Below are 24,380 nucleotides of genomic sequence, written 5' to 3'. Positions count from 1 at the left end.
GAACTTGTATGCATATATGCATAGCCCATGGACACAGACAATGGTGTGGTGAATGCCTGCGAGGCGGGGTGTGGGGTAAAGGGGGTCATTGGAAAAAAAGGGGGACATCTGTAATACTTTCAACAATAAATATAACTTTTTAAAGCCTCTGGAGGAGGTACCCTTATTATACCCACTTGGCAGGTGAGGAATCCAAGGACAAAAATGTAAACTACTTGCCCAGGTCACACAGGTGATGAGTGCCAGTGCTGGGACTCAGCTGAGGGTGCCTACCGCCTAAACCCAAAACCACGGTCCCATGACCATCTCCCTGGCAATGCCTCGTGGCTGCTGGTTAGTCTGCCCTGTGGGATCTCCAACTTCTTCCAGGCAGTTGCATCACCGGGTGGTTTGGCCATGCTGCTGCCTCTGTGCAAAACTGCCCCTCACCTACCCCAGCCAGACAAGGAAGAGCCATGTATAATGTGCTCTGAGTCATCGCAAGGGGAGGCTCCATGGACAAGGAGAATTCATCTCTGTAGTAGGAGCTTCATGGCCTATGTCCTCCCCTTCGGTGGCTCAGGTTAGCAGACATCATAACCTGGCATGCATTGTGGATGTTGTACCTGCTCATCCAAGACTGAATTCATCTGTCCCCCATCTCCAGAACCAATTAATTCATTTGACAGCAGTCCTTTTCTCCATCATTGATATGACCACTCATTAAAAATCTTTTACACTGGCCAAAACTGGTTTGGCTCAGTGGAAGAGCGTCAGCCTGCGGACTGAAAGGTCCCAGGTTCGATTCCGGTCAAGGGCATGTAACTTGGTTGCGGGCACATCCCCAGTAGGAGGTATGCAGGAGGCAGCTGATCGATGTTTCTCTCTCATCAATGTTTCTGACTATCTATCACTCTTCCTTCCTCTCTGTAAATAATCAATAAAATATATATTTTAAAAAAAATCTTTTACACTGATTTATCTTGAGAGTATCAGAAACTTGTTCATTCTTAAAGGTACCATTCTGTACAACATTCCACTCTGTGGCAAATTCTATTTAATGCTACGGCTTCCTCCAGATATCAGTAATTATAGCTGCCCACTGGACCGCTGTTTGAAAAATCTCCCTCCTAAGCTATCATTTGAAGATCCATGTCTTGGGGCTGGCTCACAGGGGTTTCTTTTAACTGCTGCGGCCACCTCCTGAAATCTTTTAAGTGCACCGGCTGTCTTCCGGCATCACTCTGATGCATGTCCCCAAGGCTCCAACTTTCTCGTCCCCTGGCTCCATCTACACACCAACACTATGATTTTTTAATTAGCTCTGTGAGACATACACTTAAAATCAAATCCCAAAAAGAAACTAGGAGTCATGGAATAAAGTCAACCTGGTTGTCAATCTGGAGGTATGGATTGAATCCTGATTTCCAACATGATCACAGTCAGACAGCCGAGAACAACTTTTGCTACCAGCGTTGACCTACATTTCCACGGCCCTACCAGTGTGCTGCTTTCCTCCTGAGTTAAGAGGAATACAAAGCGGGCTGCCTGACAGCCTTGACTGAGTCTAGATGTCCACACCTTTGGGGATAAGTGTGCCAGTGAGAGCAGTTCCAAAAATCCCATTCGGCCCTCTCAAGATTCCAAACCAATGTCTCCTGGGGGTCCTGAGTGCCTGCACCAGGGATAAAGAGGTCTGTGCAACTCAAGTTCAGCTCAAGGTCACAGATAGTCTCTGCAGCAACCGACCTTACAAGGAAAAATCACTTTAAGCTGTGATTCAGCTTTCTCCTCAGTCTCTTCTTGGGAAAATTCCACAGAAGTCCTCACTAACAATGACTCAGAAAATACCTCCTGTGCCCCACAACTTTAAAGAAAGAAAATAGTGCAAAAATATCAGAGAGATACCAATGGAGGTATTTTGAGGGCAACCTTTATCCCACAGATACTGCCTAATTTCTGAAGAGCTATCTATTGTGGGAGAGGTAGCTATACTTTTGGACTAGACAGACAGACAGATAGATACACAGATATATATATATATATATATAATATTTATGAATCACCTGAAGGTAATGTACAAATGATTTAAGCTTAAACAGAAATATGGAAAGGCATGGTATTAACTCCTAGTTCCCATGGGAACGGAGAAAAAGCTAAATAGTCCCTTCTCTGTGTCTTAATGCACAATTCAAATTCAATACACCTGCATCAGCTAAGCTCCTTCCATGTACCTGGCATCATGCTAAGAGATGAATGAGCCTAGTGCCTGCCTTAAAATGTTCCCAATCTAGCAGAGAAGAAAAATACAGCAACGAACAACCATAATATAAGGCAGACTATAATGTGTGCTATAATAAAGATACAATAGTATAGAAAATAATAGGGTTGTTTTTGTTTTTTCAAGGACCACAAATTTTTAAAATTTACCAAAGCATCCAGCGAGGGTAAGGGCTAATTGGCAATCTTCAGAGCTTAGCAACAACAAATGAAATGAAAACAGAAGTTCTCATTTCCCCAAATGAAACATACTAAATTATGGCCAGATACCTTCTCAGTGCTCCTAGAAATGATCTAAACATCTCTTCTTCATCTGTAACCTGAAAAACTCTGTAATCATAGGTCAAAGTCTGGAGAAGAGACCAAAATAAAAGATCACCATCTTTTTGCTCATCATTCTTTTATCTCTACCTCAGCCATCCAGGTTATTAAAGCTGCATTTCTCGGTTTCTACAATAGAAAGCCATGGGCCAACCTGAAATGACTCAAGATAATAGCCTCTGGAAACACTTAAAGTGTTTACTTCTTGCATTTATTCACTCCACATACATGTTTTAAGCACTTGCCATGTGCCTTTCAGTGTCAGATTAGAGAAAAACGAGGCATGGCTACCACCCTCAATGAGTTCACTGTCTAGCGATGCAGGGAAGGGAAAGGGGGGAAATGAGTTAACAAATAGGGAAATTTGAAAGTGATTCATGTTCTAATGGTTCTATGTACAAAATATTATATGAGCATCCGAATATTATTTCTTATGCACAAGGCTAAAGAAAAATGCAGAGGTCACCAAATATTTTGGAAGAAGTCGAGTAGCCTGGTACTTAAGGTTTGCTTTCCTAACTGGCTTCTTACCTCTCATCTTTTTTCTAATTCATCTTCCATCCTACCACTAGTTAATACTCCTAAGGTTTAATTCTAATTGTGATAATCCCCTGAGCAAAGGCTGGCAGTGCCTCTCCCCTTGGTTATCAAGTGAAGTCCACACTCCTTAACATGACTCCTAAGCACGCCCAAACCTACCCTCAGTGTGCTGTTCCAGCCTTGCTTACTTATTCAATAATCATTAGGTGTCAGGCACTGTTCTGGGCATGGGAAGCACTGGGGGAAACAAGACAGTCATGTTTACTGATTTCATAATAAAATACTGGAAGGGAGATAACTTAAGCAAGCACACAAAAATGTCAAATGTCGATAAGTGCTATGAAGAAAAAGAAAACAGAGTGATAGGGAAAGGCAGGGGAGCGCCTTTAGAACGGGTGATTAGGAAGGGCATCTGAACAAGTAACATTTAGGCTGAGACCTGATAAAAAGGGCAAGCAGCGTGACCCTCCAGGGCTGACGGTGTCCAACAAAGGTACCAGCCAATTTAAAGGGGCAGTGGAACCAGGAAGACAACGAGGGAGGGGAGACCATCAGGTACATGGGAAATAAGGTGTGAGATGAAGGTGGGGAGGGGGCAGGGCCTGGAGCACATACGCCTTGTAGCCAAGGTGAGAAATTTGGCTTTTTACTCCATGTCTAGTGAAAAGCCATTAGTAGATTTTAAGCAAGGAAGTGAACCAATATGATATTCTGCTTAAGTGGGTCAGTTTGGTTGCTCTGAGGACAAGGGAGTGAACTGGGGCAAGAGATGATGCAGGGAGCCCAGTTAGAAGCACGTGCAGAGTTTAAGTGAGAGATGATGATGACTTGAATCAGAGTCATCTGTTCATCACCATCAGTTCATCTCCTCCCTGGCTAAGGAGATGAACTGAGATGTGGGATTCAGACTGACAAAATGCACCCTTGCATTGCATGTGGGAGGCAGAGGAAAAAGAATGAAAGACATCAGCGATGGCTTCCAAGTGCCTCGCTTGAGCAAGTGGGCAGACAGCGGTGCCATTTACTTAGTTCCCATTGCATCCCCTTCTTTGTCCCTTCGGCCCCTAAACACTCTAGAGTCAAACTAGAAAAAACATCACCTCTTGAGCACAATGTACAGTTTTCTAACGTGTTTTAATGTCCAGTTTCTTCATTTCTGCATTTTTTAAAACTCTGGACATAATTCAAGATTCAAAACAAGTGTTATAGTTTCTGAGCTTGTCTGCTGAAATTCTTTTTTTATACCTCAATTACAATGATCCCATTCCACCTTGTACTAATATTATTATTATCATATTAAAATATATATTAATATTAATTATATCCATATTATTGTGTCCATGTGAAGCTCCCAACATGTGGAATGAGGAAATAAGAGCAGACATCACAGGCCAATAAACCGTGAGGCCCTCTCACCAGAGCCCCCACCTCCACATGGGCCTGATCAAAGGGAAACAGTGTATGGCAGGAAATTCCTATGGTGTCCTCAGAAATTAACAAGAACTGGCTAAAACCAGACGCATCCAAGATGGAGAAAAAAATGACCAGATCATTATTCCATCATTATAATGAAAACTGACACTACAAGTTGAAGGGAGGCCAAGAGAGATGATACTTCCAGAATGGACTACACTAGGAACAAGACCCCCTCCTAACTAGAACAAGGAGACAGAATAAGCTCACAAACAACACACCCGTGTAAACATAAAATCCCAAGAACCGGGGAGGGGGCGGGCAACCCACTGGCAAGTTGGCCTCATCCACTGACATGTGTACTCTCACTTCTTTCACAGCGGTGCCCTCTGAGACTTGTAACTGCGGGCAGTGGGTGGCTCAACACCTGTTTCTGTCTCCAGGAACCCACATCCTAGTCTCTTTTTTTTTTTTTTTCTACCTGAATAAAACTTGCTTTCACTCTCACTTGGACTTGTTCTTGAATTCTTTCCTGCAGAAATCAAAAGCCTGGAGGTCCCAAACCATGCTGGGCAGGTTCAGGCCCCTGCATGGAACCAGTCCAGGTGGCACATGTATGCCACCTCCACCCATGAACCATAAGCCCCCATCTGTGACCAGCTTTTCTTCATCTTTGCATCCTCTATGAATCTTTGCATCCACAACTATTTGTTGAAGAAGGTACAGACAAGGCAGATTATGTTACCATCTAATCCTTGTTTAGTTCCTCAGCCCTAATCTGCCTTATGATAATCCTTAAGGAGATTTGGGGGATTATTCCATTTTCCAAATGAATTATTCCAGTTTGAATAACTTGTCTAAGTGACACCAGGGTGCCAGAATTAGAATTCATGTCCTCGAGCCACATGGATTACATATATTTCCTCTTTGGATCCCTAATACAAGCCTGCACCGTAACTTATTTTATTAAGCCTAAAATGCCAATTTTGAAACCCAGTGTTATTTTTAGGGAACACTGAAAAAGAAAAAGTGAACTCAATGAAGCGCTGACACATGCTCAAACACCATTCATTATAAGAGCATCCTGATTTCAGAGATGTTAAAATCTGAGGGGAAAAACGTGTGTCTTAAAACTCTCCATTTTATGAGTGGGAAACTAAAGCTTAGAGAGAGTGAGCACTGGCCCAATATCAGACACCAGGTAGGTAGCAGAGTTAGGAGGCAAACTCAGATCTCCTGGTGCCAAGAACTGTAGTTATTCCGTATTAGCAGTGTGCCTCTTGGACTCTTCAAAAGAAATATAACCACAAGAGGTGAACATAAAAGAAAGAAAGATCTTAAAGATCAAATGTGGAGCTCATGTTGAATCTGTGTTCTACACTAATGCACTCACCCGAAGCCCCACAACTTACCAGCCTTTATTGAAATCAGGGAGCAAATGTCCAGCTGAGTTCCTTCTCTCTGTGGGTGGCACTGTCCAGAATTGTCAAGGATAATGGTAATTTATGTTTCATTTCACACCTGCTCTCTTCCCTGCTTTAGTCAACTGCCAACACAGCTTCTCTCTGGGGAAAGAGGAAGGGTTGAAATGAGGGGAAGGAAGCAGCCCTTGTTCACCGAAGCTCAGTTAAGTTGCATTTGCCCTCTTTTGCATAGAGCAATAAAGTGTTCTAGAAAATGCAGCACGGATTTTTAATTTTCTCCTTGTCACTGGGTGCTGTAATCACATAATTAACCTAGCGGTAGAAATAGTCATTTATAGCAAATGGGCAAAACAATCAGAGAGGTTAGCCACCCTGGGACCAAAAAGGTTACATTTGCCTCTCAAAAAGGCATGTGTGGACCGACAGCTTCACCATCCCTTGGCTGCTGGGACCCAACACCCAAAGAATATAGCATTAGAGAAAAGGAAGGGCATTGAGTTTGTCCTCCAAGACAAGTGAGTTGCTACCGGCTCAGTAGTGTGGAAGGCCCTGAAATGTATGGGGCTGGGATGAGAAGGAGCTCAGCTGAATATTTGCCCCCTAATTTCACAGAGAAGGAGCTCAGCTGGACATTTGCTCCCTGATTTCAATAAAGGCTGGTAAGTTGTGGGGCTTCGGGTGAGTGCATTAGTGTAGAACACAGATTCAACATAAGCTCCACATTTGATCCTTAAGGTCTTTCTTTCTTTTATGTTCACCTCTTGTGGTTATGATCCTTTTGAATGTAGATGGAGCTTTATAGATACTTCAGCAATGCCCTCCATCACATAGGTTACACGCTGTCTTCAAAAGGACTTTGCACAGGCTCCTCCCACTGTCCAAAATGCCCTTCCTGCCTATTGGACTCCTCTTCTTCCTTCAAGTACATCTAAGATGTTTTGTGGGGGAAATTTTCCTTCCTTCCATTGCCAACTGCCTCACCTGTGACCCATGGCCCCTCACAGCCTATCTGAGAAACACATGACAACACAGCAATAAATTTTGTGTGTGTGTGTGTGTGTGTATATATATATATATATATATATATATATATATATATATAATTGCTATGATATATAGTGCTATTATATATACATACATAAATGATACATAATACCTATAATTATATATGCACACACACTGCCACCACCACCACCAGATTGTGGGCAGAATCTAACTGAACCTCATTAAGGCCCAGAAGGTGTCTTTGCACACCTGCCTTCTACACTACAGAAGCCCTTCCCCTGATGAGCATGGCAATTGCAGGAATGGCACAAATCCCACTTTGTAGGACCCAGGGATGAGAATCAAAGAAATTATTTCAGGGGGTTTGACTGACACCAGAAAGTTCTTCTGCCCACCATCACCCCTAATTAGTTTTGCAAAATTAGCTTTGCTAAATTAGTGAGGGTATTAAGCCTCACTTCCTCCACAGAATGATGCGTGTTAAAAAAAAAATTTTTTTTTTGCCCTAGCCAGTTTGGCTCAGTGGAGAGAGCGTTGGCCCGTGGACTGAAGGGTCCCAGGTTCGATTCCGGTCAAAGGCATGTACCTTGGTTGCAAGCTCAATCCCCAGTGGGGGTTGTGCAGGAGGCAGCTGATCGATGTCTCTCTCTCATCAATATTTCTAACTCTCTACCCCCCTCCCTTCCTCTCTGTAAAAATCAATAAAATATATATTAAATAAAATTAAATTAAAATAAAATGTATTTTTATTGGTTTCAGAGAGGAAGGGAGAGGGAGAGATAGAAACATCCTATATAATAAAACCTTAATATGCAAATCAACCAAACAGGGGAATGACTGGTGGAACAACTGGTCGCTATGACATGCACTGACCACCAGGGGGCAGATGCTCAATGCAGGGCTGGGCTCACGGCTGGCGAGCGCAGGGGCAGTGACAGGAGCCTCCCCTGCCTCCACAGCAGCTCTAAGGAGCAGCAAGCAGGTGGGCAGTAAGGACCAAGGGCTCCCAGACTGCAAGACGGCACCTGCCACCAGCAGAGCTGAAGGACCCCCTCCCTAAGTGCACAAATTTCATGCACGGGGCCTCTAGTCAATGATAAGAGAGAATCATCCTTTGGCTGCTTCCTGCATGCCCCCTACTGGGAATGGAGTCTGCAACTGAATGGGATTTGAACTGTGACCTCCTGGTTCATAGGTCAATGCTCAACCACTGAGCCATGCCAGCCAGGCAGAATGCTGCCTTTTAAAATGCAACACCTGTGACAAAGGTAGCGCTTGATTTACTGTGCCCCAAACATTAATGCAAAGTAGCAAATTCTTATGTATTTCTTCCCTAAAATGTGCACCGGACAGCAGAAACCACTCCTCACCTGAGCAGGTAGAGAACAAGTCAGCCTAGAGGGAATTAGTGAGAAGGTAGAAGCAGGTGGAAAGGAGTTGGGAAGGAGGCCTTTCTGATGGATCAGACACTTCAGATTAGAACTAGTCATTCTTCTGCTCCAGCCTTAGCAAACAGATATTGTTATTACTGTCATTGTTATTACTATTTTCATTTCATGCATGACAAAGAAAGGTTAAGTAATTTCCTGAAGTCTAAGTGAAGTTGCTAGAATTCAACCTGGGTCCTTTCTGAAGCAAAACTCCATGCCAAGTACAGAACTGTTTTCTCTTCTCCGCCCATCTCACTCCAGGGCCTAGACTGGTCCTTATGCTTTTCTCTCTTTCTCTCCATCAAAACCTGCTCTAAGGAAAGAGTCTAATTATGTGTCATTTACACCTTAGAGATGAGATGCAGACAGCTCAGGGAGAAAAGACAAATCCATTAACTTAAAATCACACAAATTATGGTGAAATATTAAGACTCTTTCAAAAGAGTGTCAGACACCTGAAAGGAAAGGGAGGTTTAAGGTCCTATATGTGCCTGCAGCATGTTGGGGAAAGACAGGAAGTGGGGGTGGGGGAACACAGGGACAAAGAAGGCTTCCAAGGTACCAGAAATCACCCCTGCCTCAGCGGCCAGTCTCAATAACAAAGAGGCTTCGGATCCTCAGAACCAGTGATAAATAGTATCTAAGAGGGCCCCGGCTGGTGTCGCTCAGTGGTGACAGCATTGGCCTGTGAACCTAAGGATCGAGGATTCGATTCCTGGTCAAGGGCATGTTGCAGGTTCGATCCCTAGCCCTGGTTGGGGTGCATGGGGGAGGCATCAATTGATGTGTCCCTCTCATGTTGATGTTTCTTTCCCTCTCTACATCTCCCCCTCCTTCCCTCCCTTCCACTCTCTCTAAAAATCAATGGAAAAAATATCCTCAGGTGAGGATTAACAAAAACAATAATAATAATAATAATAATAATAATAATAATAATAGTGTCTAAGAGGAGCCCAGTTATCATTCTCAACTTTTGTAACCCCATGTAAGGAAGAAAAAATATCTTTCACCTCTTCCCTTCTAAATTTTCAGCTGAGGCTCCTGGAACAATAGACAGATTAGCAAGATAAAAGAGTACTAGTGTATTAATATAAACTTTATATGATACAGGAACCTTCATAAGGAAATGAAGACATAAGACACAGACTGGATCCCCTCCACATCTGTATTCCCAGAAGGTAGAAAAATGGTCATATGATACACGTATGTTGAATAAGTATAGTTTACAGGTAGAAAATTGAAGTTCAAATTAAGTTAAATAACACTTTCAAAGTTCATCGAACACAAGGGAAGAGCTGAGAGTTGAGTGGACCCAGACCTGATTAATTCCAAAGCCATGCATGCTCTTTTCACAATACCATGTGGCTTTCCTGAAAAAACAGCAAGTTCACCCTCAACTCTCTCCTTGCCCAACACTTAACTCCCTTCCCCTGAGCCTTATGGAAAGGAGTATCACTACCACTGACAGTGGGATCGTGTTCACTCAGGATGCCCTGAGCTGAAAACATTACCTCTCATGCTGGTCCACTTCAGGTCCATGTACTGTGGGATAACACAAAGCAGGAAAACTCAAGAATGCATGACTCAACCAGGGAACAGCTGGTTGAGAGCAATGGCTCTCAACGTGTGGTCCCCAGACCAATAGCACCCTGTGGGAACTTAACAGAAGTGCATATCCTTGGACTCCACCCCAGTTCTACTGAATCAGAAACTCTGGGGTGAGGTCCAGCCATCTCTGTTTTAATAAGCCCTCCCAGGTGATTCTGAAGCTCACCAAAATTTGAGAACTACCTGAGCAGTAGACTGAAGAAAAAAGAATAAGGGCAAATGCCATCATTTTTGAAAAGCTATTTCCTCCAATTGAGACTCCAATAATAATTAAGACAAGGAGAGAGTCATGCAGATTGAGAACATCAGCCAGACAAAGGCTCCCTTTCTTCTGGCACAGTGAGCCACAGCCCCTGTGAAACAGAATGCAGTCAACTCAAAGATGCCTTCGGCTACCCTGGGCTTTAATTTCCAGGACATGTCCTTCCTGCCAGCTTCTCCTAGAAAGAGCTCAGTCTTCTGAAAAAAAGGGAGAAAAGAAAGCTAGTGCTTGCTCCCTATCCCGCCCCTTCGCTTTGAAATTGTTTTCTTCCATTCTAGCCCGCTGGCTTTAATTAGGAGGAGTGAAGGCAGCGTGCAGACTGGAAACAGCAGGCAATCTTAGCACAAAAATGTGTTCAATAAACAGCTTTGGATAATCAGAGGTCACCATGCCTCTGTGTCTGTGTTCTCTCCTTTCTGGCTTCTCCTTCCCTGTCTTGTTTGTCTTACCATTTAAACCTTGTTAGTTATGAAGAAGTCGCCAGCTCAGAGTCCTGCTGCTATGGGCTTAGAAGGGGGTCCATTTTCACAAGAAGTTGAGGGCTGGGAGAAAGGAAGTCAGAATAAATGAAATCATATTGCATGTCACAATCAGTTATAATTTGGCATCTTATAAATATAGTAGATCCTCGTGTTACATCAGAGATCTGTTCCTACAGCGCAACGTAACGCGATTTTCGCCGTTAGTCGGAACCCACCTACATAAATAAGCACCTATGTCACTCACGTGGAGCACATACACAGCAGTAATGAAGTGAAACAGTAAAAAAAAAATTTTTTAATATATTTTATTGGTTTCTTACAAAGAGGAAAGGGAGAGGATAGTTAGAAACATCGATGAGACAGAAACATCTATCAGCTGCCTCCTGCACACCTCCCACTGGGGATGTGCCTGCAACCCAGGTACATGCCCTTGACCAGAATCAAACCCGGGACCCTTCAGTCTGCAGGCCGACGCTCTATCCACTGAGCCAAACTGGTCAGGGAAGTAAAAAAAAAAAATTTTAAAGAAAGATAACAATTTCTGACCTTTACTTGTGGTAAATAAATAATAAAAAATATAAAGCACATATGTACATATGTCAAAATGATGGAACTTTTTTTTTTATAAATAAATGGGAGATGGTGCCGTAACCACAAAACGATGTACGTTGAATTCAACGTAACCCGAGGACTGTCTGTAGCTATTAACAAATGCATTACAATGACGAAATCTGGCATGTTTAAATGCATTTATACTCTGGACATCAGAGGGTAATTTTTTGAACCCAAGGGGAATCCTATATAATAAAAGCATAATATGCTAAGTGTCTGACCTTTAGGTTGATCACCACCAGGGGGAAGATGCTCTGACCGGTCGATTAGCTTGCTGCTGGGGTTCGGCCGATTGGGACTGGGCAAGAGGGCCAGACACACCCTGGAGCCCTCCCAAGGCCCCTCCCCGGCTGGCCAGCCCAATCGCCTCCCATGGTCCCTCCCCAGCCGGCTGGCCAGCCCCCATTGGCCCCGATCAGGACTGGGTGAGATGGCCCCCCCATCAGCCCTGATCACAGGCTAGGCCAAGGGACTCCACCCACACACAAATTCGTGCACCAGGCCTCTAGTCTGCTATATTAAAAAGAGTATTAAATGCATACCACTAAAGTGAAAAGAGCCGATCTGAGAAGGCTACATGCTGTATGATTCCAACTCGATGACATTCTGGAAAAGGCAAACTATGGAGACAGTGAAAAAATCAGTGGTTTTCAGGGGTTAGAGGAGAGGGAGGGATGAATAGGTGGAGCACAGGGGATTTTTAGGGCAGAGAAACTATTCTGTATGATCTTATAATGATGTCACTAACATACTTATCCAAACCTACAGAATGTACAACACCAAATGCAAACCCTCATGGAACTGTGGACTTTAGGGGATTATAATGTGTCAATTGTGGTCTAGGTAGTTGTGTGGGGGGTGGTGGGTTCAGGAAAACTCTCTGAAATGTCTGCTCAATTTTGCTGTGAACCTAAAAATGCTCTAAAAATTAAGTTTATTAATTTTATAAAGCATTAAAATCATTATAGACTGAAAAGATGTAGATTCTAATTCTATTATGGTCTTAGTCGCATGCTGGCTGTGCAAACTTGGGCAAGTCACTTGGCTTCTCTGAGCCTCAGTGACACCACCCATAAAATGAGAATGATAATATCTGCCAGACAGAAATCTTGCAATGGTCAAAATAAAGCGACATGTACAGACACACATTCAACATTCATTTAGCTAATAATCACAGAAAAATTATATGTAGAATTTGGGACAGAGACTGGAGATGAGGATTCGAGGTGGGACTAGTTACCTTACTACTACCTGACTTGAGATACACATTTCTTTCTCTGTCATTGAAAAACATTTGCCCCACTGGCGTGCTAGAAACCTAAGAGCCAAACAGTATCGACTCTTGGGAGTAGAACATTTGGTTTTCAGAACCAAATTACATTGTATTGTAAACACCTCAAAGGGAAAAAAATGAATAATTGCATCTTAGCATAGATTAATGAGTTGCATTATATAGTTAAAAGCAAAGTCCTAAGAGAACAGAACTTTGTAAGTTTTGATAAAGGGGGTTGGTAGAAAATCTGAAAATATCTAGAAGCTTGAGGCACTGCCTGGGGAGGTAGGTTTAGTTTAGAAGGTCAGAATGAACAGCCAGAGGAGAGTTTTTAAGGCATGGGCACCAAACTAAGAGAGGAAATCAATCAAAATACAAGCAGCGAACATACCAAGCACCACACTGCCAGGTATTTGCAATACGTCAATGACCAAAACAGAAATTCATAGAACTTACATTCTAGTAAAAGGAACAGACAAAAGGTAAGTAAATAAATACACAATAATTGAGTGTATATAGCATATTAAATGTATTCTATAGCCCTAGCTGGTTTTGCTCAGTGGATAGAGCATCAGCCTGTGGACTGAAGGGCCCTGGGTTTGATTCCGGTAAAGGGCACATGCCCGGGTTGCTGACTTGATCCCCATCAATATATATTCTATAGAGAAAAAGAAAAGGTAGCCTGGCCGGCGTGACTCAGTGGTTAAGCATCAACCTATGAACCAGGAGGTCACAGTTCGATTCCCTGTCTGGGCACATGCCTGGGTTGCAGGCTTGAGCCTCAGTAGGGGGCATGCAGGAGGCAGCTGATCAATGCTTCTCTCTCATCGTTGATGTTTCCATCTCTCCCTCTTTCTTTCTCTTTCTGAAACTGATAAAAATATTTTTTAAAAATATGTTTCTCTCTCTCTCCCTTCCTCTCAGAAATCAATTTAAAAATTTTTATAAGAAAAGGTAAAGCATGGTTTTGGGAATAAAGAGTGGAAGATTACATTTTAAATAGGGCAGTCTGGGAAATTTTAATTGAAAAGATGACATTTTAGTAAAAAGGTGAGACTAGCCACACAGATCTCAATGGAGAGGACTTTCCAGGCTTTGCTACAGCAAAGGCCCAGCATTGTGGGCTATTCCGGGAATAAATGAGACCACTATGGCTGGGCCTGAGTGATCAGGAGAAAATAGAAGAGAGGAGGTGAGAGAGGTGAGGGAGTGCAGTCACTCGGGGCTTTGTGGGCCATGGCAATGACTGGTTTCACTCTTGAAATAGGGAGCTACTCCCAGTTTGTGAGCCAAAGGAGTGACATGATCTAGGTTATGTTTTGATCAATTACCCTGGTTGCTGTGCTAAGAACAGATTCAAGTCTATGGGGACAAAGGTAGAAACAGGTGAGCTTCTAGGAGACTCTGATGTAAAGTTGAACTTATCAGGCAAGTGCTGCCATAGGTGAGCCCGGGTAGCAGCAGTGTAGGGGTGAAGAGCCTTCTGTCCTGTCTGTGTGCTCAGGTGGCACCACGAGGACCGCCTGGAGGAGCGAGGTACAAGATTTGGCCCTAAGCTACAGGAAGGAGGAAGTTGCTATCAATTGAGATAGGGAAGGCTGCCGCTGGAGTAGGTTTAGGGGAAGATCAGGAGTTTGGAGGGAAGTGTCAAGAGAAGGAGTGGGCATAGAGGGGATGCTGAAAACAAACCCCAAATCTCCCTGATCTTTCCCCTCAATTTTGCTGTGAACCTAAAACTGCTCCAAAAACTAAAGTTTATTAATTGTTTTTTTAATTACATCCCCACATTTCCCTGTATATAAGACTAAAGGACTGATACATGAAAATTCATGCACTGGAGGTGGGGGGGCTCCCTCAGCCTGGCCTGCCCCCACTCACAGTCCAGGAGCCCTCAGGGGCGGGAGGCGAACCAGCGATCGGGGGGAAGGCAACACCCCATCACACCTCTGCTGCTACCACTGCCGGGAGCGCAAGGCTTGGCCAGCCCTGGTTACCTGAGCCTCAGGCGGCCTTGGGCAGCTGGGCAGCCGCCATCCAAGGTTTTCCTGCACCTCAGCTGGCCCTGGGCAGATAGGGGGCTGAGAGGACTGGGGGACTCCAGAGGCAGGCACACGGAGCGGCCAGGCCTGCCACCGGGGCTGGGCTGAGGGGATTGGGTGCTGCCATCTTGTGGCTGTGGGTGTCGCCATTTTGGGGGGCGGGGTAGTCAATTAGCATATTCCCTCCTTATTGGCTGTGGGCACCGCCATCTTCGTGATGGTGTGAGGGTCAATTAGCATATTCCCTCTTTATTAGATAGGATAGAGCAATGATTTATCAATGCCATTAGCCTTTGGGCATGTTCAGCAGGAATCATTCTGAAGCATTTCCTAAGCCCTCAGTTTCCCCAATGCAATGAAACAAACAAATCTAAAGAAACAAAGATTGAGGGAAGCATCAAAGTATTTGGTTACCTTCTATATAAGTGTTCCCCCACCCCATGCCAACTCTAACCACCTCTGCCTCTACTCCAATGGGACAGCCAGAGTCCCCAGGAGTCACATTCCATTAGATTGTAAATTATCTCATAGAGATAATGTTAGTTATCTTCTAAAAAATTCTCTTCTTCCCACCCTCGCCCCCACAAAACATGTTCACGGAAGATCTAATAAACCAACTCGCAATTAGATATCAGTGTGCAAAAACAAAACAAAAAATAATAATAGTGAAACTACTCCCTGCTCTAAGGGTATTGGAATTGTAAAGTAGCCAACACCCTAAACCGAGGGACAAAGTACTGAAATATCAGCCATCAGATTAAGGGAATATAAGGGCCAGTGGCCTTGGACTCATATTTTTCTTGTAGCCACCTCCCACCTCGGAGAAAATAGTAGGGCTACAGACACAATTCAAAGTGGCTTCCTTGACTGTTCTGGTCCCATCGTCTCAAAAAGAGGAAATAAGATCCTCAGGGGGTGAACACACTTCACACTTGCCCGCCTGTTATTTCATTTGTGTGGAACCCCTTTTCCTCCCTGCCTGCCAGTCCCTACAAGCAAGGACTTGTTCTGTGACTCTACTCAAATAAATAAGTTGATAGCTCACTATGTCTCATCCCCCTTGCCCTTGCACTGTGAGGCCCCAATGGATATGGTGTGTGTGCATGTGTGTACATGTGTGCATGTGTATGCACACATGTGTGCATATGTGTGTGTGCTGCCTGCACATTAACCTCCAGAGTTCTCAAACTCCCTGGTTGCTGAGGGGTCTGCTAAGCAACAGCAGGGCCAGTGAAGTGAGAAGGGAGCCCTCTCGCTCTGAGCCAGCAGGAGCCCCCCCCCCCAGGGACCTCTCAGGCACCAGTCACTCACTCAGCATGAAGCTGACAGAGACCTCCAGCAACAATTACAGCTGCTCCACATTTCTCAGAGGCTGTAATGTTAAATCAATCAATCAGGTGTGCCACTCGCAGCAGCTCCGCTGTGGACTCACTTAGGACGTGCGAGGGAAGCAATCACCACATAAGCGGCTTGCCTTGCAGTTTTATTTGAGTCCAGTTCACTTGGTGAAGCCATTATATATCCGTCCTTAGGAAAGTTTTCCTCCCTCTCTGGCTTTGCACTGCACTTGGTAAATCAATAACTCCCAGACAAGCCACAAATCCTCTGAAATGCACCCACACAGAAATGCACTGCCCAGGCATAAAGGGAACATCCTCCCCCAGATACACAGAAAGCCACACACACCCAGAGCGCTGGAGCAGCCGGGTCTCAGGGCTCCGACCTCAACAAGGAACCTGGGGAAATACAATGTCAGATGACAAGATCGATCACCAATGTCCCTTCTTGTAAGCATGCTAGCCACAGTAGATAAAAGGACTATAATTCTGTTTGGTTTTGTTTTATTTTTAATTTTAAGAAAATAGTTCACGGCTGTCTGGTATGGCTCAATGGTTGACCGTTGACCCAAGAACCAAGAGGTCTCTGGTTCGATTCCCAGTCAGGGCACGTGCCCGGGCTGTGGACTCCATCCCCAGTGGGGGCTGTGCAGGAGGCAGCCAATCAATGACTTCCTCCCTCATCAATGTTTCTATCTCTCTCTCCCTCTCCCTTCTTCTCTCTCTAAAAATCAATGAAAATATTTTTAAAAAATAGTTCAGTGTCCTACTCTTTTACTGTTATCCACTGGGTGACTTTCCGCATTTTAGCCTAATCTTTTTTAACATCTTTCTACAAGTAACTAATCTTGAATCTTATGTTTTCTCTCTCCAAACCCACTTTAACTTCCTATTCTCACTCACCCAACTGTCCATTCCACTTACCCAATATATATGCACTTAAAACACATTTAGTTCAGCATCCTTCTGGAAGAGACCAGAGACTACTAGATCTTGTAAAACCCTCTTGCTTAATTCCACTGAGGCAATGGGGCTATATAATAAAAATTACTGATACATAAAAAGAGGAGGGAAATGCACACTCCCAGACAGAAGTCAAACACAAATACGTATCTATGGAAACTCCACGTGTGTGCACACATCTATGCCTCCGTCCATGCAATGAGCTCCTCTCTGTGTCGGGAAACGGGTAAGTGGCATGTTCAGGATTCTGGCTTCCATATTTAATTTGTTACCACACAAGACAAGCATCACTTTGAACTGGAGACATCAATATGATTTAAACGGCTGCCACTTAATGTGGCGAAGAAGAATCAATTGTGCCCTGAAAACAGGAGACAAGCAGGAGCGTCATCCTGTCGGTTTCCTGGGAAATAATGAGCCCTATTAATAGTCGTTAACATGAATCAACGAATCACTCCTCTGTCAGCAGCTGTCGGGCTGGGACCGGAGTCAGTCAGTGAAGAGGCAGCAAGCTGACGATGAAGGAAGTCTCGACAAGGAAGGGGCAGGGCATTGGCGCCTCCTAACCTGGGCCAATTGCAGCCTCTGAGGAAGGAGAGGAGAATTCAATATGACAAGGAGTCCCTGGAGGAGATGCTCACCAGTTAAACACAGAACTGTCAACCAGAAAGCCCCCGTGTGTCCCTATAATCAAAAGAAGGGCCTTCAAGAGCAGGGATCCTCCTTTCCCGAGAATTTAGAGCTGTTAACATCACACTAATGAAAGGGTCAGTGAGGCAGGGCTGAGCAGAACTAATGGACTTTGTTTGGGATACAGCTTAAGTGATGATGGTGTGCGCCCCTCCCCCCCTGCTCCAGGTATGTGACTATACAGGTGTGTTTTTCTCTCCCCTCCATCAGTTTAAAATAGACTCACATAAATATCACTTGGCAACATATATGTCAAAGGATAAAGAGTCTTACTAGTTAAAGAGCTTATAAGCTCTTGCAAATCAAAGAGAATAAACTAAAGATCTCCTTAATAATAACTAATATTTAGGAAACGCCTTACTACATGCCAGGCAAAATTTAAGAGCTTTCTTTAAGTTATTTCCTTTAACTCTCCCAGAAACTTGAGGAAGTAAATGTTATACCAATTTGACAGATGGAAAGACTGAGGCTTAGACGATTTAAGTAACTTGCTCAGGATCACACTGCTAGCAGGTAATGAAATAATGATTCTGGGCAGTTACTTAAATCAACAGTGTTTGGACAGAACAGACCCAGGGATGCCCCTTCTTCCAGCCTCCCACCACCCTCCAACCTCTTTCCTAGTCACCACCTTCGAAACCATTTTAGCTATCCTCTGCCAACACTGGTTTTAAGCTTAACTCCTGACTGCTAAGTAACCATGAGCTCCCAAATTTGTCAGAATTATTCCACCGAGATGGAGGCCACCATCAGCTGCCTGGTTACCCTGCATCTGTGGCCTCCTACACGTGCCCTTCTCTGGGCTTCTATTTCAACTGTGACAGTGTGGCTCTGGAGGGTGTGGACCACTTCTGAGAATTGGCCCAGGAGAAGTATGAAGGCACTGAGCATCTCTTGAAGATGCAAAGCCAGTGTGTCAGCCAAGTTCTCTTCCAGGCAAAAGCCTTCCCAACTTGAGTGGGATTAAACTCAGGACCCCAGGAGAGCCTCCTTGGTCAGGAAGAATAACCTGAACTGGGCCCTCATGGATCTGCATGACCTGGGTTCTGCCTGCAGAGACCCTCAGCTCTGTGACTTCCTAGAGAACCATTTCCTGGAGAACCACATCCATCAAGAAGATAGGCTTCACCTCCGCAGGCTGGCAGAACCCCCAGGCTGAGCTGAGCTAGTATCTCTTTGAAAAGTTCACCCACAAGTACAACTAGGAACCTTTGGAGACCAGAGGTCTTTGAGGGGCCCCTCTGCATTGCCCTGGTGTTTGGCTTCTGCCTGAGCCTCTGAAACCACAAGACATCCTTTTAACCACCCTGGAACCCTTCCCCATGCCTTAGACCAAATGGAAACAATAAAGCTTTTTGCAGGAAAAAACAAACAAGCAAACAAAAAAAGAAATAGTGATTCAGAACCAGAGCTGTCTGTTGAAAGTCTACACTTTTATACTATGTTATATTAATTTCTCACAGTCTGCCCACAAAGGAAGAAATACAAGTGACCAGTAAAAATTTAAACAACATTTAAGTGTGATAGTAACCAAAAAGTCAAAACCAAAAGAATAATTATTCATTTATTTTTTAGCTTATTAGGTAGACAAAGATTAAGAAAATTTACAAAGCCTAGTGTTCATGAGTTCATGAAAACACTGACTTGCATGTATAGTGTTGTTAATGTACTATTAGTTATAAAACCAATCTGGAGGGCAGTTTTTCAAAATATATAAAAATGTAATTTATGCTTACTCTTTAGAACTCTTCACTCCCAAGAATTACCATTATGGGATATTTAATTGAGTAAGATAAGATAAAAAGGCATTCATCACAGTATTGTTTTTAAGAGCTAAATCTTGTAAACAATGTAAGTGTCCATTGATAAGAACTGCTTAAGTAAATTATGAAACATCCATACAATAGATTATTCAACACCTAAAATAATGGTGTTGACACAAAGATGTCTATAAAAAATTATCCACTTAAAAAAGCAATTATAGAAACATACAAAAATATAAATATTTATTATACATACATGCAAAGCAAATTTTCTGGGTGTTTGTGAAAATGATAATAGTGCTCATTTTTTAGGTTATGGAATTTCTGGGAGCTTTTACTTTCTTTTGTGTATTTGTATGTATTGTTTGACTCTCTTTAAGTAACATCTATTGTTCTGACAATGATAAGCTTATTTCCAAGAGAAAACAAATTCACATCTTCTATTTTCTAATTTAACTTTGTGGAGAACAGTGCTAGGCCTGGGAACATTTTTAAAGAATGAAACATAATGTAATGAGCTTGAGAGTATGACCTCAGGTACAATTTTGGCTTTTACTAGCTTTGTGACTATATTAGCTTTCTCTTGCTGACTTAAATTATCACAAATTAACAGTTTAAACACAAATTTATTATCTTACAGTTCTGTAAGTTAAACCTACAGACTCACTGAGTTAAAGTCAAGGTGTTGGTGAGACTGTGTTCCTTTCCAGAAGTACTAGGGGAGGATTCATTTCTTGCTCATTCCAGAGTTGAATTCAGCCGTGGGCAAACTACGGCCCGCGGGCCGGATCCGGCCCATTTGGCTGTTCTATCCGGCCCGCGGAGCCGAAAGAGCGGAGGGTTCTCTTGCTCTCCCCTCCGCTCCTTTACTTTGAATTTATATTAGTTCACACAAACACTCCATCCATGCTTTTGTTCTGGCCCTCCGGTCCAGTTTAAGAACCCATTGTGGCCCTCGAGTCAAAAAGTTTGCCCACCCCTGGTTCAGTTCCTTGTGGTTGTAGGACCGAGATCCCTATTTCCTTGTTGGCTGTAGTTCAGGGCTGTTCACAGCTTCTAGAGTGGCCACATTTCTTAACTCAAGGTTCCCTTTCTCCATTTTCAAAGCCAACAATATGGAGTCAAGTCCTCACTCTCTTCTGACTCACTCTCTGCTTCCCTCATCCCTTGTAGTGATTCATGTAGTTAGAGGAGGTCCACCCAAACAATCCATTATCCTTCTCCCTTTAAAGCACATCTGCAAATTCCCTTGTGCCATGTAAAATAACATAGTTACAACTTCCAGAGATGGGGACATGGACATCTTTGGAGAGCCATTATTACTATATCTTTGGAGAATGACTTTGGCAAATTGCCTGAATATTCCTCAACTCTAAAAGAGGTGTGGCAGGATGCCTTACAGAATTACTACTTTTTTGTTTTCTTCTGTTACTGTTGCACTTTAACCTTCTTATTCTAACAAGATAACCTGGTTTCCATCATTTCAGGGGGATTTATAGGGACTGAAGACAGCTTTTCTTCTTGGCTTTTGTTTGCAAACACCTAAGCTGGCAGGATTCCTAAGAGAATGTGGTACATAGAAGGTGTGGTCGGATGGCTTCATAGGAAGGTAGTACCATAAGCACCTTTGTGTGTTCTCGACTAGGATGCCTTTAAAACCCCATGTGTACTTGAGCAATGAGCAAATAAGCTGTGATCAGCATAGACACGAAACCAAAGGGCTTTCTCCAAAACTTCTGTTCAAGGCAAGACACTTAAGACCTTTGTATTGTCCCTGGGGAGAAGTTGGTAAAACAATCTCAATAATGACAAATTGAGTTTCCTGCCACTCCAGTGGGACAGGGGTACATGAATTCAAATTGATTTAGAGAAAATAATATGACATCTTCAACACTCCTGTCTGTGACATAACAAACGTATCTATCCACTACATGGGAATAATAGCTACCATGTAGAAATTTGGGCAGGATGAATATATGAAAAGCACTTGGCACATAATAAATAGGGTCATAGACAGAGAAGCATCGATCAGACCATCAAACCTCAGAGGGAAGGTAGGGGAAGGTGGGGGAAAGGGGGAGAAGATCAACCAAAGGACTTGTATGCATGCATATAAGCCTAACCAATGGACACAGACAACAGGGGGCGGTGAGGGCATGAGTGGGGGCATGGGGGGAGAATGAGGGGATAAGGACACATATGTAATACCTTAATCAATAATGAAATTAAAATAAATAAATAAATAAGCTCATAAAAATTGATACCGATATATGATGATGTGACAATGAAGATGGGTCAAAAACATGCAAGCAATAGCCTCTGAAGGACTAAAAGTACATAAGTGAATGCTACGTGCAGTTTGGTATTTTGAGCTATACTCAGAAGTCTGGTAAATTCACTTCCCTCTTTCTCATCCTCTATATCCAATTGGCCCCTACGCACATCTTGTCATTCCAACTCTAGAAAAACCTGCAGCACCTCTCCCTATACCTCTCATCACGACTGTCAACAATGTGACTCAGGTCCCCATCGTCTCTCTCCCAGACTATGAATGACAAAACCTTCCCAATGGGTCTCTTTGCCTCTCACCTCAGCCCCATCCAACCCATCCTTCACTTCCTTGTTTAAAAATCTTAAATGAGTTCTCTTGGCTCACATTCTTCCCCAATATCTCCTTATTCCAAGATGCCCAATATCCCCTTACTCTAAGATGCTCATTCTCACCTCCCTCCCTGAAGTACAGAATAGCACTTCTTCCTAGAATCACACCCCTTCCCTTCTCTCCCTACTCACACATCACAGACCAACCAAATATTAACCCCTCTTTTGGACTATCCCAGCTCCTCCACTCAGTCAGTTCCATCTTCCTCAGTCTTGTCATAGTATAGTATACAATGCTCTTCCTACACTGTTCTGTTGCTCTATTTATATGTATTTTCCCCAATAAGCCAAGAACTTCTCAAATACGGACACTGTGTCTCATTCAATTTTGGATCCTTAGAACTAACCCATTATCTATCATACAAGATGTGCTCTCAAGTATTTCATTTTTTTAAAAAAAGGCAGGGAGGTGCCATTGTGAGGCTCTGGGTAGCTGTGATGAAATGTAAAGGCCAAATTATGTCCAACAGGTTCATTATTCCAGATGTACTCCTCAGGGGACAAAAACCCTTTTTATCTTCGTCTCTCCCTCATACGCCAAAACAACGAAAGGGCACTTTTGAAAAATTAATGTTAGTGAGTACATCAAAATGAGAAGATAGGGAGCAGTCAGAATTCAGCTCAACAAGCATTTCCCAAGCGCTTGTGCTCTGCCAGGCACTATACCAGGGGCTGGGCGTGTACAGTCCCTATCATCACACACATCACAGTCTATCGCAGGCTTCAGGCACATGAACCACATGAGATGGTGCAGGGGGTGGAGTGGGCAATAGTGCATGTTTAATAGATGTCTTAGAGGCCATGGAAGTACCACTTCACACCCATTAGGATGGCTATTATCAAAAACAACTATTGGTGAGGAGATATTGGAACCCTGGTGCATTGCTGGTGGGAATACAAAATGGTTCAGCTACTAATGGTTCAGTTTTTGATGGTTCCTCAAAAACATAAACATAGTTTTATCTCATGATCCAGCAATCCCACTTCTAGGATCTAGCAATTTAAGTTTATAAAGTTAAAAGTAGAAACTCAAACAAGTACCTGTATATCATAGCAGCATTATTTATTCATAATAGCTGAAACAGCCCAAATCTCCATCAACAGATGAATGGATAAAACAGACACACACACTGGAATATTATTCAGCCTTAAAAAGAAAGGAAATTTTGATACAGGGATGAACCTTGAAGACACTATGCTAAGTGACATAACCCAGACACGAAAAAAGACAAATATAGGGTGTGGGGCAAAAGTAGGTTTATAGTTGTAAATATGTGAAACACAGAGTTTATTCTTATATTATTATTTACTAATCATTGTGTTATTTTCTATACAAACAACTATAAACCTAGTTTTGCCCCACCCTATATTGTATGAGATAGACAAATTCATAGAGGCAGAAAAAATGATGGCGGTTACCAGGGACTGAGGAAAGGGAGAAAGGGGAGGTTAGTACTTAATAGGTATAGAGTTTCTTTTGGAGATGATGGAAAAGTTCAGGAATAGTTGCACAGCAGTGTGAATGTACTTAATGCCCCTGACCTATAGACAAAAAAGGTTCAGATGGTCAATTATATATTATGTGCATTTTTCCCCAATAAAAAAAAGAGCAAAAAAAAGAAAATTTTCATTCAATGAGAATGGGCTATAGGAGGGTACTGATAACAAAGTTACTGAGAAGTCATGATGTGTAAACTGGGCCCTGAAGGGCGAATAGGAGTTCATGGGACAATGAATCAGAAGTCTGACTTTAAGTCCTGAAGCTGCCCCTTACTTTTATGTGGGTTTTTTCCTTCTTCTATAAAAGTGAGAAGAGATCTACCATACAGTTGTGGTGAGGATCTCATGAGATAACATGTCTGAGATGACTTTGTAAACTACAGGAGGATTTTCCTATATAAATTCACTGACAACCAATAATATAAAGTGTAATTATGGCAGGCAAGACCTTTATGTTTACCTTATATCAGTAGTGACCATCCTAGGATGTTTTCTAAAGTCTAAACATGATAACCACTCCTTTGGTCCATGCAGGGTGAAGTTAAACAATACGTAAGGGCAGAAGAGGAATAAAGGTTAAAGAGCAGTGTTTTGAGAGTATGTTATTTTAATATATGAATATTATCCAGCCATTAAAATTAAGAAAGGGAAGATAGGAAAAAGAAATATGAGAAGGCATTAAGTATTCTTCTTCCCTCACCTAATATATTATAAATTGCAAATTTGGTTTATAACTGTGTAAATATACAGATACAAGAACTAGAAGTGAAAATAGTTGCTGTGCAGAGATGGAGGGGG

This window comes from Plecotus auritus (assembly GCF_963455305.1).
Source record: "Plecotus auritus genome assembly, chromosome: 3".
In the NCBI taxonomy this organism is placed as follows: domain Eukaryota; kingdom Metazoa; phylum Chordata; class Mammalia; order Chiroptera; family Vespertilionidae; genus Plecotus; species Plecotus auritus.
This window is presented reverse-complemented; position numbering follows the sequence as displayed.